The following is a 21,676-nucleotide window of genomic DNA, read 5'->3' as shown; positions in this document are numbered from 1 at the left end:
TACCTATGAACGCATCTATAAATATATATATATATATATATATATATATATATATATATATATATATATATATATATATATATATATATATATATATATATACACATACATGTATATATAAATGTGTGTGTTTGTGTGTGTGTGCATATACATATATGACATATATATACATTGTGACATAAAATACAAACACATACCTATACATTCGTGGCTGTAAAGAAGTTTGATTTGCAATCATTTGGTTTTGAGTTCAATCCCACCACAATGACCATAGTGCACGTGACTTTTATTATAACCCGTGTCCTACCAAAAACATGAGAGTGAATTTGGCAAACGGAAACCTGAAAAACCCATATATACATCTGTATAACTTATGACTATACGGTACAGTATATATATATATATATATATATATATATATATATATATATATATTGCCTTCGAATTTCATTTCATTCAAATGGGAATTATGATCATGATGTTATCGTGAGATTCAAGATATTACCAGACTATACCCTTTTACTTGTAGGACGAAGGGCAGAGGTAACCCACATATAATTTTAAACCATGAACCAAAGTGGTGAGCTGGAAGAATCTTTAGCACGCCAGACAAGATGACTAGCGTCTGTACGTTCTGAGTTAAAATTTCGCCAAGATCGGCGTTGCCTTTCTTCCTTTCGCGATCGATGAATTAAATACCAGTTGCGTACTGAGGTCGATTTGATCGACTGCTCCACCTCCCCAAAAATATCGGGCTTTGTGTGCTTAGAGTAGAGAATAGTATTAAATGATGAGCCAAAGCGGCTAGCTGGCAGAACAGATAGCACGCCGGGCAAAATGACTGGCGTCTGTACGTTCTGAGTTCAAATTCTGCCCAGATGGACTTTGCCTTTCATCCTTTCCAGATCAACTTAGTCTCACTCCCGAAACTGCTGACCTTCTACGAAAATTTAAAATCACTATTTTAATATTATTCAGAGTTTTAAAAAATATTGGCACTCCAATATTCTCACACTAGAAAACGTATTTGAACAATATAAACTGGAAACACCAAAATGAAGAATAATTCACAATACTATATTGAATTCTGAAAGCACTCAGAAAACGTACACCATTTCTATCAATGAGTCTATATTCTCACAAACTACAGAATTAAATGTCAAATCCACTATTACAGCTCCGGCTAAAGGTAAAAGAATTACTCGACTTAGACAAATAACGGTGGATTGTTTAACGTTACTGAATTTCAAAGTTCATTTTACTTATCTCCTTTCGAAAGATCATTTTCGTGGTTGTGATTTATGCTGCTTAAACTTCTACACTTATATGATTTTGTTTTTGTTTTTTTGTTTTTACATAACATATTTTATGAGTCGATTGCAAGAGACACGAAACATACGTGGATTAACCGACGAAATGTTTATTTGCAGAAGCCATGTTGAAACATCTTATTCCTAATATTTTTACTGTTACCTTCTCAGTTGCGCCTCGACTAGAATAGTTTCAATAAAACTATGTGGCGACGTAGGAGACAAACGTGGTCCAATATATATACATATATATATATATATATATATATATATATATATATATATATATATATATATATATATATATATATATATATATATATACATATATATATACATACATATATATATATATATATATATATATATATATATATATATATATATATATATATATATATATATGTATATATATATATATATATATATATATAGACATAGAGAGAGAGAGAAATGGAGATAGATAGACAGTTAGATAGATAGATAGATAGATAGATAGATAGATAGATAGATAGATAGATAGATAGATAGATAGATAGATGTGTGTGTGACAGTGAGTGCATGTTAAAAATGGAGAGTCCGGATTGTTGAGTCGAGTTTATATTAATATTAAATGAGAACACAGCAGTGTATATGTTTCCAAGAACATTACGCAACGTGTTTACAAATATTTTTCATCAAATTTCACTGTCGTTTACGTTCTAAGATGAGCCTGATTCAGTAAAGTAATATGGTGTTGCAACGTCTTGTGTTAGGAAATATCCAAAACGCTTTCTTTGAAAGGATTTACCAATTTCGTCTTTTCCGAGTGGATAATAGGTTATACCAGTCTAGCAGTACTGGGGATAGTATTCTCGACTGGCCCTCTCTGCAAATTCCAGACCCTGTCGCCCATAGTTCAAATGATTATTGCAGAGTGGGTCTTGTTTGATGTTTCTAGTAGATCAGTCGACCGTTTAGCCCGAAGTAGGAATCTGTTGTGATGTTGTTCAGCGAAAATAGTCTCGAATTCATTATTGTGGTGTCACAATTCCGAAATTCATAACTTAACTGAAAAATACTGTACTTTGAGGTGAAACGAATTCATATAAGCTGATTTCTCTGTAACATGACTAGTGTTAGGATAATGGTGATGAGGATGTCGAGGATGCTGACAATTCCAAGGACTGTGGCAGCGGCAGCGAAGGTGCGATGAAAACACCTGTGTTCGTAATAATGAGCGTGGAGACGAATGCTTTATGGTTAGCATTCATTTATTCACGGAATGTAATTCCAACGTGAAAATGAAACGTGTAATTGGCCTGAAATTTTGGGAATCAAAAACTGATGGAGGTGATGATGATGATGATGATGACGACGCTACCTGTGGTCGTAACTTCTTGGACTTCCAAGGTCAAAAGCGGCCCCTCGATATTAAAATTATAAATCAAGAAGCATCTGAGCCTGAAAATGAAACGATGAAATATACATACATACATACATATATATATATATATATATATATATATATATATATATATATATATATATATATATATATATATATATATATATATATATATATATATATATATATATATATATATATATATATATATATATATATATACATATATATATATATTTATATATAGATATATATACATATATATATACACATACACACTCATACTCACGCAATCACACACACACACAGACGCATGTATATATCTATGGGGAGTGAGAGAGATCGATAGATAAGTAGATAGATTTGCATAATTGCTTGTGACATAGTTTTGCGTGTTATGGTTCTATCAGAAAAAGAGAGAGAGAAGGAGACAGACAGACAGACAGAGGGGACGAAAAAAAGAGAGAGAAAGCGATAGAGAGAGAGAAAGAAATAGAGAGAGAGAAAAAGAGATGAAGAGAGAAAGAGATAGGGAGAGAAAATAGAAAAAGAGCGAATGTGTGAGAGGAGGAGAAAGCGAGAAAGAGACAGTCAAAAATGGAGAGCTGCGTGAGAAAGAGAAGAAGGCGGAGAGACTAAAACCATTTTAAAATCATTATTGTGTTTCATAATACAGGTAGAATAAAGGGTTTTTAATATAACTTTCTAATTACTTTATTGTAAAATTGTTGCTTCATAGCATCAAACGAAGACGCAATTACAGCAATCATTGCTGGCAGATAGCTTGAATGACTCAAACTTAAGTGTAATTATATTGGCGACATCAATTAGGATGTTACTACCGGAAGTGTGTTCGGAGAGTGATAGTGTCTCTTTTTAAATAGAACGAAGGAACGTATATCGTGTATCATAATCAAATATTCTTTTTCTCCTTCTGGGCGTACATAATTAAGATGTAAACTTTGTATTTGGCAAATTTAATAGAATATTTTAACAAGCAAATAGAAATGGCAAATAAATTGCCGTTCTATATTCAGGAATTTGTCAATGGCTCGATGTCGGCTTCTACTCATGCTGCCAGTGGTCAAGGCATATGGCCAAACGTAAAGGGTGAATATTTAGATGAGAGTTACTCATCGCTGTCTTCTTTTAGATGCTGTAATAGACGTTGTATTGTATTGTTTATATCTACAAGCATGATTGGTATGTTAGAGGACAAAACGAAGAATACCTGACATTCTGAATATAAGTACCGGTAAAGTAAACTCTTTCGTATATAAATAGGTTCTAGTAAAACGGGTGAAATACTCCGAGGTTGATGTCATCAAATGTTTCCTTGAAAAAATAACAATATGTCCGCTCACAATTTAGCAGAAACTTCTGAATACCGAAAGACTATATAAGTGGTGCTATGAATCAGCTGAAGAAAAGTAATTTATGCATACATACATACATACATACATACATACATACATTCACACATACATACATACATACATACATACATATACATACATATATATATATATATATATATATATATATATATATAATCAGAATATGGAGAAAGCTTTTGATCAACAAACAAATTGGATCACATCTGTAGATTATTTTTTAATACAAAACATGACATAACATTCCTTTCCGCTTACACGTGTTTCAAGCTTTATAAACAATCTGTCATTACAATATCATATTGTTGATATAAAAGATGGTTTAAAGCTATCTTCAACCGCAAACATTGCTAGTCCAAAATAGATAGATAGATAGATAGATAGATAGATAGATAGATAGATAGATAGATAGATAGATAGATAGATAGATAGATTGATAGATAGATAGATAGATAGATAGATAGTCACCCACACACTCTCTCCCCCTTTACATACACTCACGTACACAGAAAATATATTTATTAATGCTATATACATTCCAAAGCCAGATCCTTTGAGATTACTCCATGAAATTTGGCAAGAAATTCTTCAATAGAATATTTTTCATATGATCAGTATCATGCATTGAAAAATGCAACGGGCATGTCTAGTAAATACTAAATATTCACATTCTAATAATTAACTAATTTGAAGAATTTGAATGTATAATTTCAGATTTACATAAATTTTAAAGATTATAATGTTGTGTATTCTTTTTTGCCATGTCTGTGTATATGTATGAATATATATATATATATACATATATATATATATATATATATATATATATATATATATATATATATATATATATATATATATATATATATATATATATGTATATATATATATATATATATATATATATATATATATATATATATATATATATATATATATATATATATATATATATATATATATATATATATATATAGTCACACACATATACACACACACTCACTCGTAAGCGTGTAATTATATGTGTGGGTATGTGTGTCTATGCGTAGTAAGTTTGAACGTTAATAAAAATTTCGTACAAACATGATTTACCGTACTATTACACATCATAGAAAAATTCTTCTCAGACTCCACTTCACAGCACCCCGAGAAAAGAAACAGAGAGCGAAGGATCAGAAACAAAGTGTGTACGTAAATAAAAGACACGTCGTCATCGAGAAGTATTAAATTGTAACCCAGAAACCTTGACAATTTCATGACTGGAGGAATAAAACAATAGATGTTATCCGAGATACAGTCTTGCCATCAAAAAAGATAACTGAATATTCGCGGCTAAGACGTCTTTTTATCATAAACCAAGCATTATCGGATCTACTCCGGGGCAAAATGATGATAACAAGTGCAACGTTATTTATTAATTTTCAAACGATGAAAGATACAAGCTATCCTCGGGGGATTTGAACGTAGATCATACGGAGAAATATCTATAAAATATATTTTATACGCCACTCTATCGATTCTGCCACCCACGTCTGTCTATTTGAGCATATAATGGAAATAAGTTGAATAGTACGATACTGCATGTGTCTAGATATTGTAATAGGGTCTGTGCGGATCTTTAGAAGTTTTCTTTCTTTTTTTTTTTTTGATGTTTTAATCATGTCTGCGGCTGTATAGAATGTAATCGATTGGTTCTATATCAAAGAGAGAATATAAAAACATCGAGAGTCCGCGGAAGATAATGTTGGCATACATAGGCGAATAACGGTTAATAAATTTCGTAAAATGATAATATAAGTTCATGAGCCGTATGGAGAGGTGAGACCTTATATATAGTCAATGCCCTCCTTTCTTTGAGCGAAGGGGCAACTCTGACAATAAGGAAAATGTCTTCCGCCCAGAAATGACCAATTTTTCACAGTGGGCCTCTCTCTCTCTCTCTCTCTCTCTCTCTCTCTCTCTCTCTCTCTCTCTCTCTCTCTCTCTTTCTTTCTCCCTATCTATCTATCTATCGATCTATCTATCTATCTATCTATCAATCTTTCTCTCCCATCTCTCTCAACCTCTTTTTCTACATATTTTTTGTGTTACATATATACATGATATATGTATATGTCTATACACGTGTATATATATGTGCCTGTGTAATGTATATATACGTACGCACGTACAATTACAGAGACAGATATCGATATATATATATACATATATTTACATATATATATATATATATATATATATATATATATATATATATATATATATATATATATATATATATATATATATATATTACATGACGGTTTCTTTTTAGTTTCCTACTACTACATCCACTGAGAAGGCTTGGTTCGGACCGACGTTATAGTAGAAGATATTTGCCCAAGGTGTCACGCAACGGGACTGAACCCGGGAAGCATGTGGCTGGGAAGCAAAGTTCTTACAACACACACGCACACACAGAAACATTCATGTGGATACGTATGTGTATATATATTATACATATATACCCAGATATGCACCTATATATACAGGTAGACGTAGGTTTGCACATACCTGTACGTATATATGCATATACACTTTTATTATTGGTTTATATATATATATATATATATATATATATATATATATATATATATATATATATATATATACACACACATTTATATGCATAGGATTAAAGTAATCGGAAGTGGTATATAGACGTTATATCAGAAAACTTAAATAATTAGTTCAGCAACTTGCGCTGTCAGCGTGTTCATCAGCATTATTCGAGAAAGTACCAATGTCGCTGTATGCATGTATGGGTGTTTATATACTTGTACGTGTGTGAGTGTGTATGTCTATAATCAGAGGAATGAAATCTGAGATTGTATGTACGAATTCCATTTTAAAACACATGAAAAATTTCATCCATTATTTTCGATGTTTTTAATAGCTGTTTATAGTCTAATTAAATCTAAAACGAAGAACAGTAGTCTGAAATTTGAGAATACACAGTCTTCATTTTCACGAACTTATTGATCACTTCTAGAAATGTTTCTGTGGACAAATTGTTACTCATAAAGACAATCTCAATTTTAAACTGTTTAAATCTAAGTCAGACTAAGTTTAGAAATGTGAAGTATTTTAAAAACGAAATAACTGTATTTGTTTATTCAAATTTTAGTGAGGGGAGACAAACCTTGTTGTTGTGCTGCTGCTGCCGCTTGTCCTCGTGTTGGCACTGTTACCCTTGCTATTTGCTGCTGTTGTTTGTCTTTTGGGTGGTGGTGGTAGTAGTGAAGTGGTGAAGGTGTGACGGTGTCCCTGTTTTTTTTTTTGTTTTTTTTTTATGTTGTTGCTTCACTACTTCACAATTTCTGATCAACCAGACGTATAATTAAAGATAATGAGAAGCCGATCTTTTTCCGGACTTGCTGTTTACTTAGTGAAACGTCGCAGTCCTTCCATTTGAAAAGCAAGTATGTGGAGATATGTAGGAGTTTTAGTTGCTGTTTCTCCCAAGCAACTATACAGACGTTCCCTAGGTAGATGGTTTCAGATGTTTTTATGGTTGTTGATGTTTCAGTTGTTGTTGTTAGTGGTGGTGGTGGTGGTGGTGCGCTCTCTGGTATCAATGGCGGTGGCAGCTATGGCGGTGATTGTGTTTGTGGTAGTGGTGGTGGTGGTATCGGCGTTGGTAGTCGGCGGTGGCGGCGGCGGTGGCGGTGGTGGTGGTGCCATTTTGGTTGACACTGGTGTAAAATATACGGAGCAGAGTAAACCCATCATGACTGATACGGGCACGACGAGCAGACGCACCACAAACATGTGCGCAACATGGCGATCTCATATCAAGATAAAGAGCTCATGACCTTGCAGGTGGGACCCAGTTAAAATTTTCTTCATGTCGAGTACCGCATATGCTCAAAAGGTCCCTGAATAAGCCTTGCTTAAGGATGTTGAACGAAACACCCATGTTTCCGAAGGCGAATTATCCAAACACGCATGTTACCAATTCTTCTTCTTTTTCTTCTTCTTCTTCTTCTTCTTCTTCTTCTTCTTCTTATTATTATTATTATTATTATTATTATTATTATTATTATTATTATTATTATTATTATTATTATTATTATTCAGTAGTTTTATTTTTATAACGTGCTTTCACTTCACTACCGAGCGCAGCTCTGTGCGCCTTGGGTATGTGCTGTGGTTTGCTGTGGTGCTCTTATGTTTACTGTATTGAAAGTGTTTTGCGTAGAATGTGTGCAGTACCCAGTAGTGCAATTTTCTGTATGTTATATATATTTGTAAGTCCTGGTTATTATTATTATTATTGTCATTATTATTAATATTATTGTTGTTGTTGTTGCTGTTGTTGATGTTATCATTATCATAAACGCGGCGAATTGGTAGAATCGTTAGTATGCCGGACAAAGTGCTTACCTCCATTTAGTCTGTCTTTTCGTCCTGAGTTCAAATTCTATCGAAGTTGTCTTTGCCTTTTATTCTATCAGAGACCATGAAATAAATACCAGTTAAGTTCTGGAATCGTGTCGCTCTCTCCCACAAAATTTCTGACCACGTGCCTGTAGTAAAAAAGATTATCTAACATGAAGGTAAAAGAGAGAGGAGGACGGGAGAGAGTATATAATAAAACAGGAGGAGGAGGAGGAAGGGAAGGTGGGAAGGAGGAGGGTGTTAAGAAAATAAGTAGAAGGGCACCCGAGTGTGTCGACAGAACACAGCTTACGAGCACAGACAAACAGAATTCAAACTTTAACCCTTCAGCATTGATATGAACACATCATCTGAGTTGATAGTGAGTCTGTTACGGAAGTAGAAGAAATCAATTATGCTCGAAATATGAAATCGCAAGTCAATAATTATATTGATAGATAATCGATTTAGAGGAATGCAAAGCAATAAAATAAATGTAATTGTAGCAAGCTGTTAGGAAAATTAATTTTTCGAGGACTACATTATTGCAGAGAGCGAGGGAGAGAGAGAGAGAGAGAGAGAGCGAGCGGAGAAGAGGGAGTGGGAACATACACAAATGTATATAGTATATATATATATATATATATATATATAGATAGATAGATAGATAGACAGATAGATATATATATATAGTGGAATTGAATAAATTATATATATATAGAGAGAGAGAGAGATGAGGTAAGGCACATGGAAGGAAAGAGTATAGCTGAATAAATTAACATATCTACAGCCAAATATTCATATCTAAATATAAGAGCAGGAACAATTATTCATACGCACACACACACAAATATTTATATATACGTAAATGTTTACATATATATATATATATATATATATATATATATATATATATATATATATATATATATATATATATATATATATATATATATATATATATATATATATATATATATATGTATATATATATATATATATATATATATATATATATATATATATATATATATATATATATATACCTTCCTGTTGCATGCTTTATATCTATGTATATTCATAAAATTATTCATATCCTTATAAAAGCACACACGCACACGTACATATTTAAAATACGTATACGTTGTGGAGGCGCAATGGGCCAGTGGTTAGGGCAGTGCACTCGCAGTCATAGGATCGCGGTTTCGATTCCCAGACCGGGCGTTGTGAGTGTTTATCGATCGAAAACACTTAAAGCTCCACGCGGCCCCGGCATTGCGGTTGGTGGCGACCCCTACTGTACTCTTTCACCACAACTCTCTCTCACTCTTACTTCCTGTTTCTGCTGTGCCTGTATTTCAAAGGATCACACTGTGTCACGCTGAATAATATCCCCGAGAACTACGTTAAGGGTACACGTGTCTGTGGAGTGCTCAGCCACTTGCACGTTAATTTCACGAATAGGCTGTTCTATCGATTGGATCAGCTGGAACCCTCGTCATCGTAACCGACAGAGGGGCGTAATCATATACCGTATATCTATGAGTATAACCACACACATACACATACACACACATACACACACAAATATATATGTATATATATATATATATATATATATATATATATATATATATATATATATATATATATATATATATATATATATATATATATATATATCGCAAGTGTGTTGGTGCGTATATGTGTATGTTTTTGTATATTTGGAACTACTTCTCAAAAGATTCAGTGAATTCTTTGAATTGTATGTAGGGTTACGCGATCGAACAATGCAGTCTGGAGCAATGTGAAATAAAGTGTCTTGCTCAAGAACACAATACACTGCGTGGTCCGGGGATCAAACTCACCACCTCATGATTGTCTGCCTATACTTATAATTTTTGCGTATCATATTCAAATCAATGACACGTCCTTTCAAAATTCAAGTGTAACAAAATATTTTCGTACCTTCTCTTGTTTGATAATGTCTGAAAGTAAAAAAAAAACCTAACGGAAAACATTATAAATTTACATGTAATCCGACAAAGTGCTTACACACTACCTTAAGAACTGACTTGATAAAGGTGATTACTGCTTCAAACATGTTCACTTCAGCATCGCAAGAATGATTTAGTGGCCAGTAATTTATATTTCATACTGTGCACTTAACCTCAACTAATTTCATTGGTTTACATGGTATAAGAATTTCCATGTTAGGAGAAAAGCTGCAACTGCAAGTTATGGCTGTTTAAATTAAAATGCTTCTTTTGGAGTTGATTGATGAGAGAAAGAACTTGACAATTAAGGCCAGAACAGTTTAGTAATATTTGACAGTGCTTTAAGAAATAGGTGTGAACCAGATGATTGAATGTATGAAGTTAGTGATATACATAGCATTATCATTCTACTAGCTTATACAAATTATTGATAATTTAGAGATTCTTCTTAAAAATTAATGAACCTTTCACAACTATGAATGGATGACATGAGTCTATTTCATTGTTTTGCATTAGGTTTGCTCGAATGTGTGTACATCAATTAATTCCTGATGAAAATTCTAGTATTTTACAACTACGATGCAGGTAGCAAATAAAAGGATGAAGTGAAATTAGAACAAAAAGTACTTTACACATATATTTGACTTTTCATTATCTTGTTCTTAAAGAGCTTGTATCATGTGAAACTAGAAATTAAACTCAGATCACAAAATAGTTGTATCAGGAATTAAGCTATATGCATATGTTAATACTATATTTGCCAACGGATATCTGAGTTCAAACGTTTATATGAATTGGAATTTGATGTACTTTTCAGTCCCCTCTTCGTGATGGAGCGGCGTTTGTTGTAGATAGCAAACGGTCATGTAAAAGATGTCGTAACTGATACAGTCAGAATCGCTAGATATCAGATTGTTCAACGGCTAATTACTAGTTATTTGCTACAATATGTTTCCTTTCACTAATTCGGCCACGTGAAAGGAATGACATGTGTCAAACGTTCATGGGAGGAATTTTTAGCAATTCCTCAATAAAAGCCAAGATCTTTCAGCAACTATGGTCGTGGGAGGCTTATCCTATCTTGCTGCTCCAAAATGCATCATAATTGTAAGGGTTGTATTGAGATCCAATGATTGTAGAGGTCATATCTAAGTGGTCCACTTCATTTTTGTCCTCTGTGCACTAATTTTGAGTAGCACAAAGCGTGTGAATTAGAGCACCATCACAGTGGAAGATTCTACTACAAAAAGAGGACAATATTATTTCTAAAAGAGGGATATGATCAAACAAGAACCTCTGAAAATTTTGGGCCCTATTTCTGCCATGTAGAAAAAGGCCAACAGAATACCGTGATCTGGATAGCGAATTGTCACATATTTTATGGGTTGAAGGCATGTTTGAGTTGTCTCCAGAAACAAGATCGCCTTAAACTGCAAAAAACGGATAAATGATGATTCATAAGAGGAACTCTTATTGTTCCAAGGGGCCATTGTTAACTTCTGATACCCTACATAATACTTCGTCAGCTCCAACAATTTGCTCTGTATGGAAATTAGACAGCTTAGACATATGTTAACTTTCACAACTATATATATGTGTACATATGATATATATATATATATATATATATATATATATATATATATATATATATATATATATATATATATATATATATATATGTATGTATATGTACATATATGTATTGATGAATGTATGCATGCATGTATATGCAAGAACGAAAAGAAAAAGGGAAGGGCTACATCAAATACAAGGCATACATAATGCTTATGAACATACATATACAAATATACAAATCAGAATAGTTTTGAATATGTCACATAGGCAACAGAAAAGATAGTTAAATAAAAGTGATGTTTCCATTAATTTGTTCAAATACTGAATGTACGTGAATACATATACACGCACACATACATGCTCACACGGACACACATAGATACATACATACATAATATATATATATATATATATATATATATATATATATATGTGTGTGTGTGTGTGTGCGTGTGTGTGTGTGTGTGTGTGTGTGTGTGTGTGTGTGTGTATTGGTACATACATCAATAGGAATATACGTTGTATATTATTTTGTATACAAACATGTACACGCACAAATATTATTGAGTGTATTCGTCTGCCTCTTTGCGTTTATATGTGTAAAGTGAGTGAGAGATAGAGAGAGAGAGAGAGAGAGTGAGAGAGAGAAACAGATACAGATAGGGAGGAGAAAGCGTAAGAGAAAGGGAGAAAGAGAGAAAAATAGAGAGGAAGTGGCAAAGAGTATGATAGACAGTATGCATTCCCTAGTAAGTAATTTACATGGAAATAAACATTATTTCAAAGGAATATTAAATCTATATTCTCATATGAAATCAATCAATTAATTAAGTAATATAGTCTATTTTGGGATTAGTTAATTTAAATCAATATTTAAATCAATATTTATCTCGAGATTTTATTACCATTCACTGTCTAGGATTCCAAGCGATACCCGGTTATCAGTTCTGTTTACGTCGCTTATGTCCTAGATAAAAATCACATATAATGCATTTTATATCAAATAAAGTATATGAGTGTTAATACTCTATTGATAGATACTCTTGTGTATTCGGCACAAATATTTAAGTACACATACGCACCCGCATCCATGCTTCTACACAAACACACACTCGCATAAGTGTGTTCAAAGGCATAGACACAGGAATACGGAATTAAAAATGAAGCACACACCTACATACATGCGTACACACAGAAACACACGCACACACACACACACACACACATATATATATATATATATATATATATATATATATATATATATATATATGCATTCATAAGTGTGTATTGTGTGTGCTGGCGTCTGTTTGTGTATATGTGTGTGTGTATTTTGTATAATATAGCGTATGTATTATATGTGTGTAGATGTATGTATGTAGAATATAATACACGCAAACATACTCGTGCTCATATACATACATACGTACAATCATACACACATACATTCGTACACACATACATTCATAGTAACATTCATACATACATACGTACATACTTACATACATACATACATACATACATACACACATACACACATACAGAGCCTAATACTATACTAGAACGCTTTAATTAAGGAAGGCCATTAAAAATACATCCATAAAATTGTGAGCTTTCAATACTTTATTATCCTACGAGACAATGGGATAGTGAATTTAAATGTCGATTAATTGTAGTGGTTTAACTAGTGTTCGCGAGTTCAATCCCTGGGTCATTGAAGTAATGTATGTGTATAATTTAGTTCCAGCGTGACTTGTAACCAAATATAAGGTTGTAGAAAAAAAAAATAATGAAACGGCGAATACCGCTGATATTGGCAACGGAAAGGGAGTACACTGCGTCGGTTCATTTCAGGAATTGATTCCATACCACAATTTTAAAATTCTACCGAATATGACAGGTGTCTTAAGAAAAGGGGAAGGAAGAACTGCAGTAAAGTGCACATTATAAAAAAACTGATGCAATGGATATGGTATAATTACATCAACTTGCAGTCATGCATAAAGATGCACAGATTACACAGACAAACGCACAATCATGCATATGTTTTATTATAAAACATGACTTAACATTTCTTACGGTCGTTTCCGCTTCCAATGCCAGTCTGTGAAAATAATTTTCTTGGTATTCATAGGACATTCGATCTAGTACATGCAGCTACATCAGAGTGAATACAATTGCGAAAAATAAAATAAACGAAAGGAAGAAGAAATAGGATATACCTTGGCCTCGAGAAGAGGCCAGAAGGGTCAGTATATTAAAATGATACCACCTTCCTGCGTGGTATATATATATATGTCTTGCCGAAATACCAACGCTTCAATCAGTCTGGGTATACAGCACAAGACGCGTGGCCAGAGGATCACGCAGTGGAACTGAACCCGGAAGCATGTGCTTGCGAAACAAGCTTCTTACCACATAGCCACAGGTATGTCTATAAAGTTCAGAATGTCGAAAATGAAGAGCGAAAAGTTTCATGACATCAAGACGAATGACATAATATTATTTCAGAAAATATCGATAACTATATAACTATAAGAATCCATAATAGCTTCAAGTGAACCTTAAGCTCCAAAGCACGTCTTCTTTCTGCAATGGTGATGTGTTCACAACTTCATCACGATTTATGAACCCATACATATCGAAATATATATACTCCGGAGGATTCTGTCATGTTTGTAAATATACATATATGAGGCTGTGTGGAGGTATGTGCGTGTGTGCGAATACGTTTGAATATCTTGAAATTCAAGAAATGTGGTTGTGAGTGTGTATTCGTGTATGTGTGTATGAGTGCGTTCGCAAGTTAAAGGAGGGAAATAGATGTGAGATTTAATGGAAGAAAGAAAAAGGAAAAGGGAGTGGAAAGTGGAAGCGGAGAATTTAGAAGGCTATTCAGTTAACTAAAGAGAGAGAAAGTATGTGTGTGTACATATATGGAAGCATACATTCAGGTGTCTATGAATGTGAATACGTACCTAGCAATGCGTCTACATAAACACACACACATACATACATACATACATATATACATACATACAGAGGCTCACAGATAGATTGATAGACAGACAGACAGACGGACAGACATACGGACAGACAGACGGACAGACAGACGGACAGACAGACGGACAGACAGACGGACAGACAGACAGACATATAGGTAGATAGATAGATAGATAAATATATGTGTATGTATATATATATATATATATATATATATATATATATATATATATAGATATATAGATAGGTAGATAGATAGATAGATAGATAGATCGATAGATGGATGGATAGATAGATAGATAGATAGATAGATAGATAGATAGATAGATAGATAGATAGATAGATAACTATAGCTGGGCAGATAGATATATAAATGGCTGTTTCAATGAATGCATAGGTACTGGTATGGTTTGGTCGAATTCGTCTAAAACAAGATTTCACACATGATAATCCACGGCTTCGAAAGCTGTCCCTAAACCTGATACACGTAAACTGCTGAATGCTGATACGATCGCAATGATCTGAGCGTTAACATAATATGGATTGAAACACGTAGTTACTTGCATTTCCACATAAAACAGTAAAGAGTTTATCGCCAGTATATACTCAACACGTAAATAGTTTGTTTATGCACGTAGAGAACAATAGAGTAACTTTATGCATGTATGTGTACATATAATCACACACACACACACATACGCACACACAAATATATACGTAAATGAAAATGTGCATACATAGGTAATATGTATATATATATATATATACACAATTATATATAAATACATACATATATATATATATATATATATATATATATATATATATATATATATATATATATATATATATATATATACATATTTATATATATATATATACAATTATATATAAAAATATATATATACATATATATATATATATATATATATATATATATATATATATATATATATATATATATATATATATATACATATATATATATATATATATATATATATATATATATATATATATATATATATATACATATATATATATATATATATATATATATATATATATATATATATATATATATATATATATATATATATGTATATATATATTCAATATTATATATGTATACACACATGTACATATATATTATTCTTTTATCTGTTTCAGTCATTTCACTGGAGCACCGCCCTTAGTCGAGCAAATCTATCCCAGAACTTATTCTTTTTAGACCTAGTACTTATTATATCGGTCACTTTTCGCCGAGCCGTTAAGTTACGGGGAAGTAAACAGACCAGCATCCGTTGTCAAGCGATATTGGAGGGGAGGGAACAAACACAGACACACAAAAACACACACACACACACACACATACACACACACACACACACACACATATATATATATATATATATATATATATATATATATATATGTATTACACTCACGCACACATATATATACACGACGAGCTTCTTTCAGTTTCCGTCTAACAAATCCTCTTTTTCTTCCTGTTTCTGTTGTGCCTGTATTTCAAAGGAGCCAGCCTTGTCATATTCTGTGTCACGTTGAATCTTAAAGAGAACTAAATTAAGTGTACACATGTGTGTTATTTCTTTACTGCCCACAAGGAGCAACACACAGAGGGGACAAACAAGGATAGACAAACACGGATTAAGTCGATTACATCGACCCCAGTGCGTAACTGGTACTTATTTAATCGACCCCGAAAGGATGAAAGGCAAAGTCGACCTCGGCGGAATTTGAACTCAGAACGTAGCGGCAGACGAAATACGGCTAAGCATTTCGCCCGACGTGCTAACGTTTCTGTGAAATGCTAAACCACTTGCACGTTAATTTCACGAGCAGGCTGTTCCGTTGGTCGGATCAACGTCGTTGTAACCGACGGATTGCTGTAGAAAAATATATATATATAAGGAGCACAGAGTAGAAGCATTTAGTATCGGTGACGTAGCTGCTAGATCACGTGATTTTAGCATGCTTGCTCTTCTACAACTTTAGGTTACCATTTACTGCATGTTAGCTAGTAATTGAATTTGCAGCCGAATGCGTGCAAGATATCCAACTATCATCGTTCATATTGCAACAAGCAGAAAGGCAATATTCAGTAACGTTAGTTTGAGGTGAATATGAAATCATTTAGACGCATAGATCTCCCTAGCTATCCTACTTACATCTTTCACATATAGATTCGCTCGCCCCGCGTTACCTTTCTGCTGAGGACGAGATATCACTCATTTTGCTAGAAGCGGACTACGCAATTCTTGTCGCTGCAGTATAAACGATCAAATGAAACAACGATAATGAAATGCCAATTCTTGGGTAGTTTTCTCACCCATAGTAATTATCGGGTCCCTTAGTTTCCCCCGTCGTTTCTTGTTGATACATTGAAGAAATTAGTATCTTGTTCATTTCCATATGAAGAACGCAGAGTTTCTGTGAACGGGCGAATATACGTTTGTACGGATGCATTTAGCAATGTACACACACACACACGCACACACACACACACACACACACACACACACACGCACGCTCGCACATATACACATACACATGTCTGTGTATGTTTCTGAGAGTGTAGATACATATATTATACATAAATGTACATCTTTATATAAGTTTTAAAAATGATTATACTTAAAATATTCAAATTAAATATTACTTACAGTTCACGATAAAGAACGCTGTTTAAGTCTAGTGTAACATGAGTGGAGGAATAATATTAAATTTATCGTGACCATTTTGCTCTTTTGTTATTGGGTATCGCTCAAATTTTATTATAAATTTTGTTTGCTAAAGTAAATTCTGCAAGTAGTTATTCAAAATATTTAAATTATGATGAGGAAGACTATATGATAAGGAAGGTCGATATTGAATACATTACAGAAGATGTCTGAACTAAGAGAAAATTTATATTAAAAAAAAATAAAACAATATTTACGAGATATCGTTTAGAAGATACGTACATATAAAAAAAATGACTTAATGAAATAGCTAGAGAAATGTGACAGATTAAGTTGAGTTTTTGAGGAACAATGCCTTATCAAGTAGACAACAAGGAAATCTGTATAACAGAATTATTAATATATACATATAAGGTAGCAATCTTTTTTACCTATAGGCGCAGGAGTAGCTGTGTAGTAAGTAGCTTGCTTACCAAACGCATGGTTCAAGTTTCAGTCATATCATGGGAAAATGTTTTCTACTATAGCCTTCGGCAGACTAAGGTTTGCGAGTGGATTTGGTAGACGAACACTGAAAGAAGCCCGCCTATACATACACACACGCACACACACACACACATACACACGCCCTTTTAATCGTTCGTGCAGGAAAGAAAAGATGGTTACGTGAGGAAAAGAAAGATGTACGATGGCAACTTGTGAGCAACGAGGGAGAGAAAAAGAGAGACAGACAAACAGAACACGGCGAAGGAAGGGGGATAGAAAAAAGCGAATTATAGAAGGATGGTGGAAGAAAACAGTATAGAGAGTCGCATCAAAATGGCGAAGATAAACTTACTTGGAAATGGATGCGTCGCTTTATAAATATAGATATACATACATATTCGTTTGTTCTTTTATTTGTTTCAGTCATTTGACTTTGGCCATTCTGCAGCACCGCCTTTAGTGCTTATTCTAACGGTCTCTTTTGCTGAACTGCTAAGTTACGGGAACGAAAACACACCAGCATCAGTTGTCAATCGATGTTGGAGGACAAATACAGACACACAAATACGCACACACACGAATAATATATATATATATATATAGACATATACATATATATATATATATATATATATATATATATATATATATATATATATATATATATGTATATAGATATATATATATAGATATATATATATATATGTATATGTCTATATATATATATATATATATATATATATATATATATATATATATATATATATATATATATATGTATATGTCTATATATATATATATATATATATATATATATATATATATATATATAAGATAGGCTTCTTTCAGTTTCTGTCTACCAAATCCACTCACAAGCCTTTGGTCGGCTCGAGGTTATAGTAGAAGACACTTGCCCAAGGTTCCATGCAATGGGACTGAACCCGGAACCGTGTGGCTGGTTAACAAGCAACTTACCAAACACCACCTCCTGGGCCTCTATATACATATGCATATATACATGCATATATGGGTACAGGAGGTCACCATCAACCAGCTCTATTCACAAAGCTTTGATCGGCCCTAGAATATAGTACAAAATACTTGACCAACATACCATGCATTGGAGCTGAACTAGGGACCATGTGGTTGGGAAATAAACATTTTCCGACACATCCACGCCTACGTCTATAGTTGTATTATCAATGAATTAGTTCTGCGTGGCTACATATTTCTTAACATGGCTTCTTTATGATTTTTAACAATATGCGTTTTTTCAAGTGAATCGTGTTCTTGTACAAAAAAATTCACTACTAGTTGAATTTAGTCCCTTTCTTAGAATTCTTTCATATTATTTGAATTATCAGTTTTCTCTTTTACTCAACTAAGGTTTCTTAAATTCTTAGATATTTTGAAAATACGAGCACAATATTTTGATTCTTTGTTTTTTTATTTTTTTTATTTTTATTATAACAGCAATCATGATCATCTATTAATTTCTTATCTTCGTCTAAAATAACGTCTGAATGTCTAAGTGTTCGGAATGAACGTCTTCTCTCATAATTTCGATAATTTGGAATAATTAACGATGGAATGTCTATCAATAATTTAGATTACACTTAATATAGAAAATATATATCGTATAAACTAATACGATGTAAACTAACATTGCATTCTTTATCAAGTCTCCTGCAATTATTTGTTATAATGAACAAAATCTCAAGCATCTCTCTCTCTTCCTTACTCTCTCGTTCTCTTTGTATATATATATATATATGTGTGTGTGTGTGTGTGTGTGTGTGTACATCTCTCTCTCTCTCTCTCTATATATATATATATATATATATATATATATATATATGGAGAAAGAGAGAGTGTGAGACAGAGAGAGACAGTGAGTGAGATAAGTAAATAGATATAGATGTGTATGCTTGCACATATATGCATACTTGTGTAGCCATATGTGCATATATCCTTATATATTTATCTCTCTCTATATATACATACATACATACATATATATATATATATATATATATATATATATATATATATATATATATAGTTGTATGCATGCATCTACGTATTTATGTATGTGCGTGTACATGCATATATATATATATATATATATGTATATATATGACCAGCATTTACGAATGTATGCGTATGTATGAGTCGATATATATTGCTGTTCGATTGTATGAGCGTTCGCTTGTGTGTGCCTATGTATGTATGTACGTTTGTATGTATGTGTGTGTGTATGTGTGTATATATGTATGTATGTATGTGTGTGTGTATGTGTGTATATACGTATGTATGTGTGTATGTATGTATGTATGTATGTATGTATGTATGTATGTATATGTTTCTCTGTGTTTCTGTGTGAATACGTGAGTGTGAATGTGCGAATAAATGACTTCGTCTTTACGTGAAAAGTCTTACGTGGAAAACTTTGGCCTGGAGACGAAATGATTGCAGAGATAGGAGTTTCTAGAGAATTTCCCAAAGATGAGATAATCGAATAGAGAAAAAGTTGATGAAAAAGGAAAGACAGCTAAAATACAGGGCGATCTTTATCAACGAAGCGAAATGTTCGGCGCATTGTGGTAGTTATCTATAGTCACTGAGTTGTAGCTCTTTCTTCATTTGCATCTGCTTTTGTTATTGGAACGGTTATCGTCACTTTTATCATTACTACTTTTACAACAACAACTACAACTAATACTAACACTGCTGCTGCTGCTACTTCTGCCGTTACAACTGGTGTTGTTGTTGTTGATGTTGGTGTTGATGTTGTTGCTGTTGTTGTTGTTCTGTTGCTGCTTAACTGGTATTAGTGTTATCGTAACAATAGAAAATTGGTTGGGCGATAATAACAACAGCAACAACAATAAAGAAAACCGAAAAGGTAAAGAAACAAAAAAAAATAAATAAACAACTTTACAGAAAACTAAAATCGAAAGAAAAGAGAACGAACAGTAAAAAAAAAAGGCGGGGAAAACGGAAAGAAAAGATAGATTGATGAATTGTTAATTATCATTGTTATCATGGTTGTAATTATAATTATCATCCTTAACGTTATTATTACTATTATTATTATTATTATTGTTATTATTATTATTATTATTATTATTATTATTATTATTATTATTATTATTATTATTATTATTATTATTATTATTATTATTATTATTATTATTATAATCAATAGTATTATTATTATGAATGGTAGTTAGTTTCGATGATGGTGGAAGTGTTGTGGGTTGTAGTAGAAGTAGTAGTAATAGTAGTTGTAGTAGTAGTAGTCGTCGTAGTAGTAGTAGTCTCAATGTTGTGTTTTTTGCTCGTCTGATTTAGATTCGTTGTTGTCGTTGTTGTTATTACCCTGGTTGTTGTT

General features: G+C 32.6%; 1 long non-coding RNA gene across 1 annotated transcript in view; it reads right to left on the bottom strand.

The window, feature by feature from the left end:
• LOC149132922 (uncharacterized) overlaps positions 1-21,676 on the bottom strand; it is an 82,449-nt gene that overhangs the window by 4,135 nt on the left and 56,638 nt on the right. The window contains exon 4 of the long non-coding RNA XR_016244121.1: positions 8,517-8,659. This is a non-coding gene — a long non-coding RNA (uncharacterized LOC149132922). The remainder of the gene's footprint in view (positions 1-8,516; positions 8,660-21,676) is intronic.

This window comes from Octopus bimaculoides, chromosome 13 (assembly GCF_046866305.1).
Source record: "Octopus bimaculoides isolate indiv1 chromosome 13, ASM4686630v1, whole genome shotgun sequence".
NCBI lineage: Eukaryota > Metazoa > Mollusca > Cephalopoda > Octopoda > Octopodidae > Octopus > Octopus bimaculoides.
The sequence above is the reverse complement of the archived record's forward strand: the minus strand, read 5'-3'. Positions and strand labels throughout refer to the sequence as shown.